The sequence below is a fragment of the Hyla sarda genome, chromosome 10, assembly GCF_029499605.1.
Source record: "Hyla sarda isolate aHylSar1 chromosome 10, aHylSar1.hap1, whole genome shotgun sequence".
NCBI lineage: Eukaryota > Metazoa > Chordata > Amphibia > Anura > Hylidae > Hyla > Hyla sarda.
In genome coordinates this window covers 70264147-70279311 of record NC_079198.1, presented here as the reverse complement: position 1 = coordinate 70279311, position 15165 = coordinate 70264147, and the positions used below count along the sequence as shown (strand labels likewise).

At 43.5% G+C, this 15165-nt stretch overlaps 1 protein-coding gene across 2 annotated transcripts in view; it reads left to right on the top strand.

Annotated features, from left to right (window-relative positions):
• The window catches only part of LOC130293335 (CD82 antigen-like), a 147047-nt gene that overhangs the window by 19390 nt on the left and 112492 nt on the right, over nt 1-15165 (top strand). Inside the window, exon 1 of one of the 2 annotated variants that reach the window (XM_056541877.1) lies at nt 14150-14242. The exons of the other annotated variant lie outside the window; for it this stretch is intronic. The gene's annotated coding sequence lies outside the window, so the exon portion shown is untranslated. Of the gene's footprint in view, nt 1-14149; nt 14243-15165 lie in introns of those variants that run through there. 2 annotated transcript variants of the gene reach the window in all.

Sequence of the window (15165 nt, the reverse complement as noted above, 5' to 3'; positions counted from 1 at the left end):
CTGATACCTGTCATAAATGATGTTGTCACGATGCCGGCTGGCAGATAGTGGATCCTCTATGCCAGAGAGGGATTGGCGAGGACCGCGCTAGTGGACCGGTTCTAAGTCACTACTGGTTTTCACCAGAGCCCGCCGCAAAGCGGGATGGTCTTGCTGCGGCGGTAGTGACCAGGTCGTATCCACTAGCAACGGCTCACCTCTCTGACTGCTGAAGATAGGCGAGGTACAAGGGAGTAGGCAGAAGCAAGGTCAGACGTAGCAGAAGGTCGGGGGCAGGCGGCAAGGTTCGTAGTCAGGGTGGATAGCAGAAGTTCTGGTACACAGGCTTTAGACACACAAAACGCTTTCACTAGGCACAAGGGCAACAAGATCCGGCAAGGGAGTGCAAGGGAGGAGCTCAGATATAGCCAGGGAGCAGGTGGGAGCCAATTAAGCTAATTGGACCAGGCACCAATCATTGGTGCACTGGCCCTTTAAGTCTCAGGGAGCTGGCGCGCGCGCGCCCTAGAGAGCGGAGCCGCGCGCGCCAGCACATGACAGCTGGAGACGGGAACGGGTAAGTGACCTGGGATGCGATTCGCGAGCGGGCGCGTCCCGCTGTGCGAATCGCATCCCCGACGGCCATGACAGGACAGCGCTCCCGGTCAGCGGGACCGACCGGGGCGCTGCGGAGAGAGAGACGCCGTACGCGCTCCGGGGAGGAGCGGGGACCCGGAGCGCTAGGCGTAACAGATGTGCCCTGATACCTGCCATAAATTGTGTGCCCTGATGCCTGCCATAAATTGTGTGCCCTGATACCTGTCATAAATGATGTGCCCTGATACCTGCCATAAATTGTGTGCCCTGATACCTGTCATAAATTGTGTGCCCTGATACCTGCCATAAATTGTGTGCCCTGATACCTGTCATAAATTGTGTGCCCTGATACCTGTCATAAATTGTGTGCCCTGATACCTGCCATAAATTGTGTGCCCTGATGCCTGCCATAAATTGTGTGCCCTGATACCTGCCATAAATTGTGTGCCCTGATACCTGCCATAAATGGTGTGCCCTGATACCTGCCATAAATTGTGTGCCCTGATACCTGCCATAAATTGTGTGCCCTGATACCTGTCATAAATTGTGTGCCCAAATATCTGCCATAAATTGTGTGCTCTGATACCTGTCATAAATGATGTGCCCTGATACCTGTCATAAATGATGTGCCCTGATACCTGCCATAAATTGTGTGCCCTGATGCCTGCCATAAATTGTGTGCCCTGATACCTGTCATAAATGATGTGCCCTGATACCTGCCATAAATTGTGTGCCCTGATACCTGCCATAAATTGTGTGCCCTGATGCCTGCCATAAATTGTGTGCCATGACATCTGCCATAAATTGTGTGCCCTGATACCTGTCATAAATGATGTGCCCTGATACCTGCCATAAATGGTGTGCCCTGATACCTGTCATAAATGATGTGCCCTGATACCTGCCATAAATTGTGTGCCCTGATACCTGCCATAAATTGTGTGCCCTGATACCTGCCATAAATTGTGTGCCCTGATACCTGCCATAAATGGTGTGCCCTGATACCTGCCATAAATGATGTGCCCTGATACCTGTCATAAATTGTGTGCTCTGATACCTGCCATAAATTGTGTGCTCTGATACCTGCCATAAATTGTGTGCCCTGATACCTGCCATAAATTCTGTGCCCTGATACCTGCCATAAATTGTGTGCTCTGATACCTGCCATAAATTGTGCGCTCTGATACCTGCCATAAATTGTGTGCCTTGATACCTGCCATAAATTCTGTGCCCTGATACCTGCCATAAATTGTGTGCTCTGATACCTGCCATAAATTGTGTGCTCTGATACCTGCCATAAATTGTGTGCTCTGATACCTGCCATAAATTGTGTACCCTGAAACCTGGCATAAATTGTGTACCCTGAAACCTGGCATAAATGATGTGCCCTGATACTTGTCATAAATGGTGTGCCCTGATACCTGCCATAAATTGTGTGCCCAAATATCTGCCATAAATGGTGTGCCCTGATACCTGCCATAAATTGTGTGCCCCGATATCTGCCATAAATTGTGTGCCCAAATATCTGCCATAAATTGTGTGCCCTGATTCCAGCCCCCTAAATAGTAGTTTTGGGAGATGGGGTTCTGTTTTAAGTCTTTCTTGAAAAAATGCATAATCCCTCTCTATTGACATGTATTAGGGTTTAAAAAATAAGTGGTGTAACTTTAGCTGTTTCACCCAAAATTGCACCAATTGCCCCCGACCTTATTATAAATGGTTAATAGAAGATCTGTAACAAAGTACTTAAGTCCATACTTAACATTGATTGATTAAATGGATAACAACAGAATAATATGTAGATGCAGTGTTTCCAAAACAGTCTCCAGATTTGTCCAATGTGTTGCATTTCTTTTCAGAAAAGTAGGAGATTAGTTAGATGTGAACACTCTGAAGAGATCAATAGAGAAGGTGGATTTATGTATCATCTACCAACAGTTCCTGTTTGATGTCCCTGTGGTTTTATGTCCTTTACCTTCTCATACGCATTGAACTAGTGAACTTGCTAGTCTAAGAAACGTAGAGGGACATGACTTTGGGGTGGGGTGGAGACCTTAAACTTCTGTAGTAGTTATTGTTTATATTCCGTTGCATGGATTTAGGCTGGGGTGGTAACTGCTTTAAAGGTTCAGACCTGTCTGTATAAAAGGTGTTTTATTGTGGGGAGGGTGAGGTTTATGAAGAGATTTAACTTCTCTCTCACTGTCTCTTTCTCTTGGCAAAAGAGCTTAAACATTTCTACAGCTTCAGGTTTTATAATGTGGTTTCTCACCCTATAGCATGTTTCCCTTACATACCCTGTACTAGTGCATTGTCTTTACCTCACATAGTGTGCAATCCTCCGCCACTCACTGCTCTTGTGCACACACTGCAGACATGGGTGACACATACTGTAATAAAGACACTGGTGAGAGAGGACCACCCAGACTGATGATTCAGAATGGAGACTATGCTGCTCCTCTTATCCATACATGCTCATTCTCCTCCGGGAATAATTTCCTGCAGAGATGTCCTGGGGTCAATACAGGTAAAAGCGACCTTAAAAAATAAACAGCTGGCACAAGAATGGGCATCAGATTGGGCACCCAGGAGTGTAACTTAACAGGTTGGCCTACTGATTTTACACTGCCATTATACAGATAAGGAGGAAGGCAATACAACAAATACAGCCAGCCTGCCACACAGTGGTTATGAGTAGAGATGGGCGAACTTTTCAAAAATTAGAATTGGCCAATTTGCCGAATTTACCGAAAAAATTTGGTTCGATCCGAATATATTCGTGGTGAATCGCTATTAAAAACGGCTATTTCCAGGCTACAGAGAGCCTCAATAGGGATGTAGAACACTTTGCCTTGCCGTAATTTCACTACCCCAGTACGCATAGGGAGTGTGCTGGGGTAGTGAAATAATTCTGTTATTCAGTATGACATGCAGATTACGGGCGTCACTATTATAATCACTTCCGCAGAGTGCACTATGGTTGCTTGCAGTCTTTGAATGGGGAGTACTTCCTGTGATGATCTCAATTGGCAGACTATGAAATGACTTCTAAACTCTTCCGGCCTGCTTGCAGTGATGCGTGCTTGAGGTCAATGGATTTCCCCTGTGCTGATCTGTATTTTCATTAACGCTGATTAGTGACCACACAGTGTCTGCTCTCTCTCTAGTCAGAAGGAATGCGGGCTTGAAGTGAATGGATTCGCCGCTGTAAAGATCTGTATTGTCAGTAACGGTGATTAGAGTGCACACACAGTCTCTGCTCTCAGAAATGCCCATCTTCGGCAATGGCTGACGAATATATAGGACTGTGACATCACAGGACTGGCTGGATGCTGATGTTATCAGGGTGATCCCGCCTATCCGCCTTCCCAGACTTCCTTTCTCCATGTCCTCACACGTGTAGCCACCATTTTAGCTCCCCGGCCTGTACAAAATGTACTGAATGTAGCGATTCGTTACCGCAGATCTGCTGATAATGGCGGACATCAGAGATCGCGCTGTTGTCTTCCAATAACCCCTCAGATGCCGTGATCAATAGAGATCACGGCATCAGCAGCAGTGCAGCACTTTAAATGGATGAAGAAGATCGCCTATAATACTGATCAGTGCTATGCCTATGCATAGCACTAAATAGTATAAGCAATCTAAGGATTGACCACAGTGCTCTCTGCTGAGACCTCTGTCCATTTTAGGAACTGTCTTGAGCAGGATAGGTTTGCTATGGGGATTTGCTCCTACTCTGGACAGTTCCTAAAATGGACAGAGGTGTCAGCAGAGAGCACTGTGGTCAGACAGAAAGAAAATTCAAAAAGAAAAGAACTTCCGCTGGAACCTACAGCAGCTGCTAAGTACTGGAATGATTAAGATTTTTAAATAGAAGTAATTTACAAATCTGTTTCATTTTCTGGCATCAGTTGATTTGAAAAAAATAAATAAAAATAAAATGTTTTCCACGGGAGTACCCCTTTAACCCCTTAAACCCTTAAGGACTCAGCCCATTTTGGCCTTAAGGACTCAGACAATTTAATTTTTGCGTTTTCATTTTTTCCTCCTCGCCTTCTAAAAATCATAACTCTTTTATATTTTCATCCACAGACTAGTATGAGGGCTTGTTTTTTGCGCGACCAGTTGTCCTTTGTAATGACATCACTCATTATATCATAAAATGTATGGCGCAACCAAAAAACACTATTTTTGTGGGGAAATTAAAACAAAAAACGCAATTTTGCTAATTTTGGAAGGTTTTGTTTTCACGCCGTACAATTTCTGGTAAAAATGACGTGTGTTCTTTATTCTGAGGGTCAATACGATTAAAATGATACCCATTATTATATACTTTTATATTATTGTTGCGCTTAAAAAAAATCACAAACTTTGTAACCAAATTAGTACGTTTATAATCCCTTTATTTTGATGACCTATAACTTTTTTATTTTTCCGTATAAGCGGCGGTATGGGGGCTCATTTTTTGCGCCATGATCTGTACTTTTTTTTGATACCACATTTGTATATAAAAAACTTTTAATACATTTTTTATAATTTTTTTTTTAATAAAATGTATTAAAAAAGTAGGAATTTTGGACTTTTTTAATTTTTTTTCGTTCACGCCGTTCACCCTACGGGATCATTAACATTTTATTTTAATAGTTCGGACATTTACGCACGCGGCGATACCAAATATGTCTATAAAAAATGTTTTTTACGCTTTTTGGGGGTAAAATAGGAAAAAACGGACGTTTTACTTTTTTATTGGGGGAGGGGATTTTTCACTTTTTTTTTACTTTTACTTTTACATTTTTTTACATTTTTTTTTACACTTGAATAGTCCCCATATGGGACTATTCATAGCAATACCATGATTGCTAATACTGATCTGTTCTATGTATAGGACATAGAACAGATCAGTATTATCGGTCATCTCCTGCTCTGGTCTGCTCGATCACAGACCAGAGCAGGAGACGCCGGGAGCCGCACGGAGGAAGGAGAGGGGACCTCCGTGCGGCGTTATGAATGATCGGATCCCCGCAGCAGCGCTGCGGGCGATCCGATCGTTCATTTTAATCGCGAACTCCCGCAGATGCCGGGATCTGTATTGATCCCGGCACCTGAGGGGTTAATGGCGGACGCCCGCGAGATCGCGGGCGTCGGCCATTGCCGGCGGGTCCCTGGCTGCGATCAGCAGCCGGGATCAGCCGCGCATGACACGGGCATCGCTCCGATGCCCGCGGTTATGCTTAGGACGTAAATGTACGTCCTGGTGCGTTAAGTACCACCTCACCAGGACGTACATTTACGTCCTGCGTCCTTAAGGGGTTAAGGACCAAGGGCGTGCAGGTACGCCCTTACGCCCATGGGAATTTCAGTCCCCACCGCCAATCACCTCCTGTTGCTGGGGGGAGGTGGCGATCATGTCACCTCCCCAGATGAGCTGCTATTGGTCGGACGATCATCCGACCAATAGCAGCTGGCAGAGGAGGGGTTAATGTCCCCTTCTCTCAGCTCTGCTAGCCCACCCAGTTCAGTCAGCAAGCAGAGCTGAGAGAAGGAGCCAGGGACCCCCCCTCTGACAAGATCTGTGCCCCTCAGGGCAGAAGAAGTGGCCTTCTTCCACCTGTAGCTCAGGGTTAGTTTGTTTGTAGGGACAGGTAGTTTGAAGTTTGAAAAAAAAAAAAGGAAAAAAAAATTTGTGTTCTGACACCATGGTAGCTCTGTAAACGCTCAAGGCCCGACAAAATTCTCCTAAAGCTGAATGGCGCTCCTGCTCTTCTGAGACCTGGTGTGCACCCGCAGAGCAGTTTTCCGCCAAATATGAGGTATGTCCTTACTCGGAAGAAATGTATTTACATATTTACGGTGACATTTTCTCCTATTACCACTCTACCACAAATGAAAAATTTGGGGTAACCCCAGCATTTTAGTGTAAAAAATAAAAATTTTCCTTTTCACATCCTACTTTAGGGTACATTCACACGTGCGGATTTTCAGCCTATTTTATGCTGCAGATCCACTGGTGAAGGCCCGCTCAATGCTGGCTTTACATGTGCCTGCTCGTAGTGGCAATACGCCGCTACCAGCAGGCACATTGCGATGTGCGAGTCGCAGTATACTCGCACATCGCGGGAGCTCTCTGCCCAGCTCAGAGCAGGGAGATTGCCGCTACCAGTAGGCATATGTGGAGCGGGCCTTCACCAGCGGATCCACAGCTAAATACACTGCGAAAATCTGCGCGTGTGAACGTACCCTTAATGAACATTTATCAAACACCTGTGTGGTGTTAAGGCTCACTGGACCCCTTGTTACGTTCCTTGAGGGGTGTAGTTTCCAAAAAAGTTTTTTTTTTTTTTTTTTTTTTTTGCTATTCTGGCACCATAAGGGCTTCCTAAATGCGACCTGTCCCCCAAAAACCATTTCAGCAAAATTTGCTTTTCAAAAGCCAAATGTGACTCCTTCTCTTCTGAGCATTGTAGTGCGCCAGCAGAGCACTTGATGTCACACATGGGGTATTTCCATACTCAGAAGAGATGGGTTTGCAAATTTTGGGGGGCATTTTCTCCTATTACCCGTTGTAAAAATGTAAAATTTGGGGAAAACAGCATTTTAGTTGAAAAAATAATTAATGAATAAAGATTTTGAATTTCCTCCTTCACTTTGCTGCTATTCCTGTGAAACACCTAAAGAGTTAACAAATTTTGAATATTTTGAGGGGTGCAGTTTTTATAATGGGGTCATTTATGGGGTATTTCTAATATGAAGGCCCTTCAAATCCACTCCGATTTTGAAAATTTTGTGAAAAATTTGAAAATTGCTGCTGAACTTTGAAGCCCTCTGATGTCTTCCAAAAGTAAAAACATGTCAACTTTATGATGAAAATATAAAGTAGACATATTGTGTATGTGAATCAATATATAATTTATTTGGTTATGTCTATTTTCCTTACAAACAGAGAGCTTCATTGTAAAAAAAAAAACAATCTCGTCCTGAGAAGGCAACCGCTGTATGGCACGGGCTCCCGACTCGAGCCCGCGTCATACTGGCCGGCCCCTAGCTGATTCCTGAAGCTGGTGGCCTGCGTTAATAGCCGACATGCGATTGCCGCGGGCGGCTATTAACCCTTTAGATCCCCGCTGTCTAAATGGACATTTAAACCTTTAAACCATCCACTGCTGAGGTAGCCGGAGGGCTTACCTCTCCTTCTGTGAGCGCTGCGGCTCTGAGAATGGTAAAGCCTGGCAGGCTTTATCAATCGAGCGCAGAGCACACAGATCAATGTGGTTCTATGAAACCACATTGATCTGTATGAGGAATCTAATGATTCCCCCTAAAAGTCACCTAAGGGGACTAAAAGTGTAAAAAAAAAAAAAGTTGAATAAAAAGTAAAAAAAAACACCCATTGACTCTTTCCTTATTAAAAGTTTAAATCCCCCCTTTTACCAAATTCCATATAAAAAATAATGTTAAAAGTAAACATATGTGGTATCGCCACTTCCGTAAATGTCCGAACTATAAAAATATATAATTAATTATACTGCATGATCAATAGCGTACACGCTAAAAAATTCCAAAGTCCCAAATAGCGTATTTTTGGTCACTTTTTATACCATAAAAATTTTTTTAAAAAGCGATCAAAAAGTCTGATCAATACAAAAATTTTACCGTTAAAAACTTCAGATAACAGTGCAAAAATTGAGCCCTCATACCGCCCCATACGCAGAAAAAGAAAAAAGTAATAGGGGTCAGAAGATGACGATTTTAAACGTATACATTTTCGTGCATGTAGTTATGATTTTTTCCAGAACTAAGACATAAATCAAACCTATATAAGTAGGGTATCATTTTAATCATGTGGACCTACAGAATAAAGATAAGGTGTCATTTTTACCGAAAAATTTACTGCATAGAAACGGAAGCCCCCAAAATTACAATATGGTGTTTTTTCTTCACTTTCGTTGCACAATGATTTTTTGGGGGGTTTTGCCGTAGATTTTTGGGTAAAATGACTGATGTAACTACAAAGTAGAATTGGTGGCTCAAAATATAAGCCATCATATGGATTTTTAGGTCCAAAATTCAATGGGTTATGATTTTTAAAAGTTAAAGAGGAAAAAATGAAAGTGCAAAAATAAAAAAAACTCTCAGTCCTTAAAGTGTTAATGCTTAAAGTGACAGTGGTCAGATGTGCAAAAAATGCTCTGGTCCTTAAGGTGAAAATGGGCTGGATCGTTAAGGGGTTAAAGTGATACAGTACTCCAAACATCCGGGTGAACAGGTAGGATAAAGCAGGCGCTGCGCTGTAAAGTGACTCGCTCACCAGTCAGGGGGCAAGCTGGTTAAGCACCGCTTTCCCCTCCACAGCATTTCTCACTATTTTAACAGTGTTAATAAATCAAATCCCTAATATAATGCTTGAACTGGAATTTGTCTTAAACTGCTTTAAAAGGTACTTTTTGTGAAACAGTCTGCAAGAAGACAAGAAAGCATTTGTAAAGCTAAAGATTTATAGGCCACAAGTGGGTCTTCAGCTTGGACATTTCTCTGGAAACTAGGTCAGATTTTTTACATTTCTGCTGAAAAAACAATGGTGACTATATAAATGCAGACACTGGTTCACGGTTCTCAGGTAAATGTGCCACAAATTACTAGAGGGAAAAATACTGATGAATAAGGCTGGGGTACCCCAACAGTGAGCTGATCACAGGGCTCACAGAGCTACTCAGACCCCATATAGTCAGCTGTTAAGCATTCATTTGAATCAATTATTCATTTAGTAGATGAATGGAAGAAGACCAGCGGCATGTGAGCTGCTCCTTGGGTCTGGTTCACAGAAGGGAGAAAAAATAGTTGACTTCATCTGTTACATCTATATTATCTAAAGCAGGGTTGCAAAGTCATAAGGGGACAGCTCATTTTGGCTGGAAAAATACAAAAAGTAGGCTGAAGTGACCTTTGTTCTTGTGCTTGGCACAGTAGTAACCTCTGGGTCATAATCTGGCTAAAATCAATGAGGGCAATAGGGCAGTGGTCAGTGTAAAAATACAGGAAGTGTACAGTCCAAATACAGGACGTGAGGGTAGGATAAGCAGGGCTCTGTGCAGGCTCCTGGCTTGTCAATCATCCTGATGTGTAGATCCTCGGTGCCCAGAGCCCTGCTTGTCCTCAGTGCCCAGAGCCCTGCTTGTCCTCAGTGCCTAGAACCCTGCTTGTCCTCAGTGTACAGAGCCCTGCTTATCCTCAGTGTACAGAGCCCTGCTTCTCCTCAGTGCCTAGAACCCTGCTTGTCCTCAGTGTAGAGAGCCCTGCTTGTCCTCAGTGTACAGAACCCTGCTTCTCCTCAGTGCCCAGAGCCCTGCTTGTCCTCAGTGTACAGAGCCCTGCTTGTCCTCAGTGTACAGAGCCCTGCTTCTCCTCAGTGCCCAGAACCCTGCTTGGCCTCAGTGTACAGAGCCCTGCTTCTCCTCAGTGCCCAGAGCCCTGCTTGTCCTCAGTGTACAGAGCCCTGCTTCTCCTCAGTGCCCAGAGCCCTGCTTGTCCTCAGTATACAGAGCCCTGCTTGTTCTCAGTGTATAGAGCCCTGCTTGTCCTCAGTGTACAGAGCCCTGCTTGTCCTCAGTGCCCAGAGCCCTGCTTGTCCTCAGTGTACAGAGCCCTGCTTGTCCTCAGTGGACAGAGCCCTGCTTGTCCTCAGTATACAGAGCCCCGCTTGTCCTCAGTATACAGAGCCCTGCTTGTCCTCAGTGTACAGAGCCCTGCTTGTCCTCAGTGCACAGAGCCCTGCTTGTCCTCAGTGGACAGACCCCTGCTTGTCCTCAGTGTACAGAGCCCTGCTTGTCCTCAGTGTACAGAGCCCTGCTTGTCCTCAGTGTACAGAGCCCTGCTTGTTCTCAGTGTATAGAGCCCTGCTTGTCCTCAGTGTACAGAGCCCTGCTTGTCCTCAGTGCCCAGAGCCCTGCTTGTCCTCAGTGTACAGAGTCCTGCTTGTCCTCAGTGTACAGAGTCCTGCTTGTCCTCAGTGTACAGAGTCCTGCTTGTCCTCAGTGTACAGAGTCCTGCTTGTCCTCAGTGTACAGAGCCCTGGTTGTCCTCAGTGCCCAGAGCCCTGGTTGTCCTCAGTGCCCAGAGCCCTGCTTGTCCTCAGTGCCCAGAGCCCTGCTTGTCCTCAGTGGACAGAGCCCTGCTTGTCCTCAGTATACAGAGCCCCGCTTGTCCTCAGTATACAGAGCCCTGCTTGTCCTCAGTGTACAGAGCCCTGCTTGTCCTCAGTGCCCAGAGCCCTGCTTGTCCTCAGTGGACAGACCCCTGCTTGTCCTCAGTGGACAGACCCCTGCTTGTCCTCAGTGTACAGAGCCCTGCTTGTCCTCAGTGTACAGAGCCCTGCTTGTCCTCAGTGTACAGAGCCCTGCTTGTCCTCAGTGTACAGAGCCCTGCTTGTCCTCAGTGCACAGAGCCCTGCTTGTCCTCAGTGTACAGAGCCCTGCTTGTCCTCAGTGTACAGAGCCCTGCTTGTCCTCAGTGTACAGAGCCCTGCTTGTCCTCAGTGCACAGAGCCCTGCTTGTCCTCAGTGAACAGAGCCCTGCTTGTCCTCAATGTACAGAGCCCTGTTTGTCCTCAGTATACAGAGCCCAGCTTGTCCTCAGTGCACAGAGCCCTGCTTGTCCTCAGTGCCAAGAGCCCTGCTTGTCCTCACTGCGCAGAGCCCTGCTTGTCCACCCTCACTTCCTGTATTTGAACTCCTCATAGAGACATACAGGCAATAGCAGCAAGGACAAAAATATACATTTAAATATACTTTTAAACATTACTGTCATTTAAATAATCTTTTGACATGTCACACAGACATGTCAAAAGTTGAGATTGGTCAGGGTCTCAGTGCTGAGACCCCCTCTATCACTTTCCATCTCTGGTTGGTGCACCATCCAACTGATTACAGGAGACACGATCCAGACTATAATGGAGGCTGTAATCAGTCGGACAGTGCGCCGAGTCCGGGAGTGAAACATGCTGCTGACCGCTTCACAGGGCTATAACTGAGGACCAATCTTAACTTTTGTCTGTGCAACGTGTCAAAAGATAATTTAAATGACAGTAATGATTTAATTGTTGTATATCAATAGAACTAATTAATGGCAATAGAGAATATGTTATGAATTTCAAACTTTACATAGTTTAACACATTTTTCATGTAGTCTTTTTTTCTGTAGCAGGTGAATGGGGTATAAAATACCCCATTCACAAGCATTGCTGGGAAATGTTAGTGGAGTCGTTTAGCATTTAAGCACAGAATCAATGTGCAACGCCTCCCTTTTCTGTATTGTGGCTGGCAATGACATTTTCTGTCGCATCCTGTAGGGGCCACAGGCATGTGCAAGCTGTCACTTTAAGGGTAGGTTCACACGTACAGGATCCTGCGCAGATTTGATGTGCAAGATTTGTAACTGCAGATTAGAAGCTGTGCTCAGTCATTTAGTTTACATTGAAATCTGCAGCAGAAAATCCTGTGCATCAAATCTGTGTACGTGTGAATGTACCCTAAGGGTCTATGTACACACTTGTTTCTTGTCCTATATGAACTTGCCTGTGTCTGTTCTGTTGTTCCTGTCCTGTGTACCTTTGTTTTCTTGCCTGCCCTGCCAGCCGCCACCTAACTGTGGCCACTCTTGTTAAAGTACCCTGGTATCTCCTTCAGTCTGTGTGAGTTGCCCTCCAAGGTTTCTCTAACCCGTCCAACCTTTGAGCTGGTGGGTTCCCCCCTGCCCATCCCTGCAGTTGTCTCTAACACTGAGAGAGTAAAAAGTCCATCTGACAGGCTTATCCTAAATCTTACATCTCTCTGCAGCAGCTAAATAGAAGGCTATTTAGAATGTTACTTTTTTAATTTTGCATTAAGGAAACAAATCAGCAATAAATAAATTGGTGCAAAGGTGTCTATAGCCTTTAAGAACATGACAAAGAGTTTAAGGTGTTGACCTCGCCTCCAGATTACTCAGATCTCAATGCGATTGAGGCAATGTGGGATGTTCTGGAAAAATAAGTTGGAGATCTTGTGGAGTCGATGCCATGAAGTCCAGCTGTTTCAGTGTCATGAGGGAACCTACACAATAGGCAGGTGGTTTTGAGAATCTGACTGTGCATTGTATCTTTCCTGCTCTACCATGGAGTTCTCCTGTGTAAATAGTAATGGTCATATGATTGTATTCTATGTCAAAATCAGATCTGAAACAATGCAGAAAGTCAGAACGCCAGCATAATGTCACCATAAAGTGGACACAGGCTGCCCTATAACAATCTATTCTCATGCAGCTTTCATGCACTGGGAAAAGGGTATATATTAGAGATCCTTAAAATAGCCCAGGGCATGGAAAATGTTATCAAAAGTCCAATTCATTATGAGTCATGGAGCTGTGACAATATGCAATCAGTTATCATAGAGCTTGCCAAACAAACCATGTACAAAGGAACTATTTAAAATCAATGCAAAACTTAAAATGTGGATAGAGTTCACTTTATTATAATGGAAAACAAATTTGTTTGACTGGGATGCAGTATTCATCTGATGCCACTAAGTTGTATACTAAAGTATAAAAAAAAAAATTAAAAAAAAAGGGAAGAAAAAAAATTTAATCTGGTTTGGGCTTCCTAAGCATTAGATAAATGGTGAATCCTGACATTGGGAAAATGAAGGACAAAGTATGTTGAATTTCCACATGTCTGATTCTGTATTTCTTAATGACATAAGCAACTGCAAGAGTTTTTTTTTTGCCGCCATTTATCCCTTTCCCTTCTGGGCAGGATAATCCAATATGGTGCTGAGTTGAACCATAGAATACAATTGCTCAACATAGGAGAAGAGAACTCCATAATATTCCTTGGATTCTTATATAATAATGTATTGCATAATATACAATGCATTTCAGACATAGAACAGATCCTTCGTCAGGTATTCTGGGCATGCTCAGTCGATCTGGTTAGGAGTGAGATAGCTAAAAACTGAATAAGCATTTAACCAACCATTACCTTATGTGTATAGGGAGCATTAGTTATATTTTTCTGGTAAAACTCAGTGACTACTAATATAACCACCATTACAGTTCCCTCTGTAAAACTGTGTAGAGAAATGAGCGATCATCCAGAGAATGGTAATTTAGTTGTTAATTTAGTGATACATCTCCAGGAGGAATAACAAAGTAACAGCAAAGAGCAGAGAACTGAGAACGTTCCAGAATTGTTGTCCTTTGGGGAATACAAGTATTTACTAAAATAGTCATTTTAGAAGACAAGACAGATTCTCTTTAAAAGGGAATTCTGAAATTCAGACAAAAAACTCGAATTTTCCTCCTTATGCATTACTGCTATCTGCTTCAGTCTGTACTTTTCCTGTATCTCCCTACTGCAGCCTAGGCCTTATTTATCAAAATGGCCTAAAAGAAAACCTGTTTTTGTTACCCATACAAACCAATCATAGATCAACTTTTATTTAACCTGGGCAATCAAAGCTGAGGTCTGATTGGTTGCTATGGATGAAAAAGACAGGTTTTCATTCAGACCGTTTTGAGTCATGTGCACTTCATATTGTGCTCCCTCACTGCTGAGCCCCTCACATTAGTTCCTAGCTCCCATCCTCTGCTGTATCATAGACAAACTGCTCACCCTCCTATAACATCACATTTTGGGCCGGTAAGTGGTGAGCGATTATGTGGGAAACAACAGATAATATATAATTACTAAATATTGGGGATTTTTACTTTGTGGCACATATGTTCAAAGAAAGTCAACTTTTAACTGTATATTGTAGAGTCTTCATTTCATAGGGGGCAGATTTCACTGTGTGCATATAATAGGAGAAGTAAATGTCTCACCTTTGATTTCGTATTACTCATCTCATAATTAATAACGTTTTTCAGTTCCCTTCTGTAAATATGCTTTACAATGTGGAGCTTCAGCTAGAAGATAAAGAGCTTTCTGTTACACAGTGTGAGCTATATTTCGTGAGTAAGCCCCAGTGCTAAGAGCAGTCTTTGTTACCCAAAACAGACCCCTTCCAGGCCTGTAGACGTAATGTTGGGAGTCACAATGAGTCTTAAAATAGCCCAAATCAGTTTAATGACATGTGCAGCATTTTGTATTATTCTGTAAACACTTCCTTACGGTTGTCCTGGTGTTACACATTGCATAAAAACATTGTAAATGGTGATTACACGGACACATGATGAAATGCAGATATACATAATTAAAGGGATATTCCAGGAAAAAACTTTTTATATATATCAACTGGCTCCAGAAAGTTAAACAGATTTGTAAATTACTTTTATTAAAAAATCTTAATCCTTTCAGTACTTATGAGCTTCTGAAGTTAAGGTTGTTCTTTTCTGTCTAAATCCTCTCTGATGACACCTGTCTCGGGAAACGCCCAGTTTAGAAGAGGTTTGCTATGGGGATTTGCTTCTAAACTGGGCGTTTCCCGAGACAGGTGTCATCAGAGAGGATTTAGACAGAAAAGAACAACCTTAACTTCAGAAGCTCATAAGTACTGAAAGGATTAAGATTTTTTAATAGAAGTAATTTACAAATCTGTTTAACTTTCTGGAGCCAGTTGATAT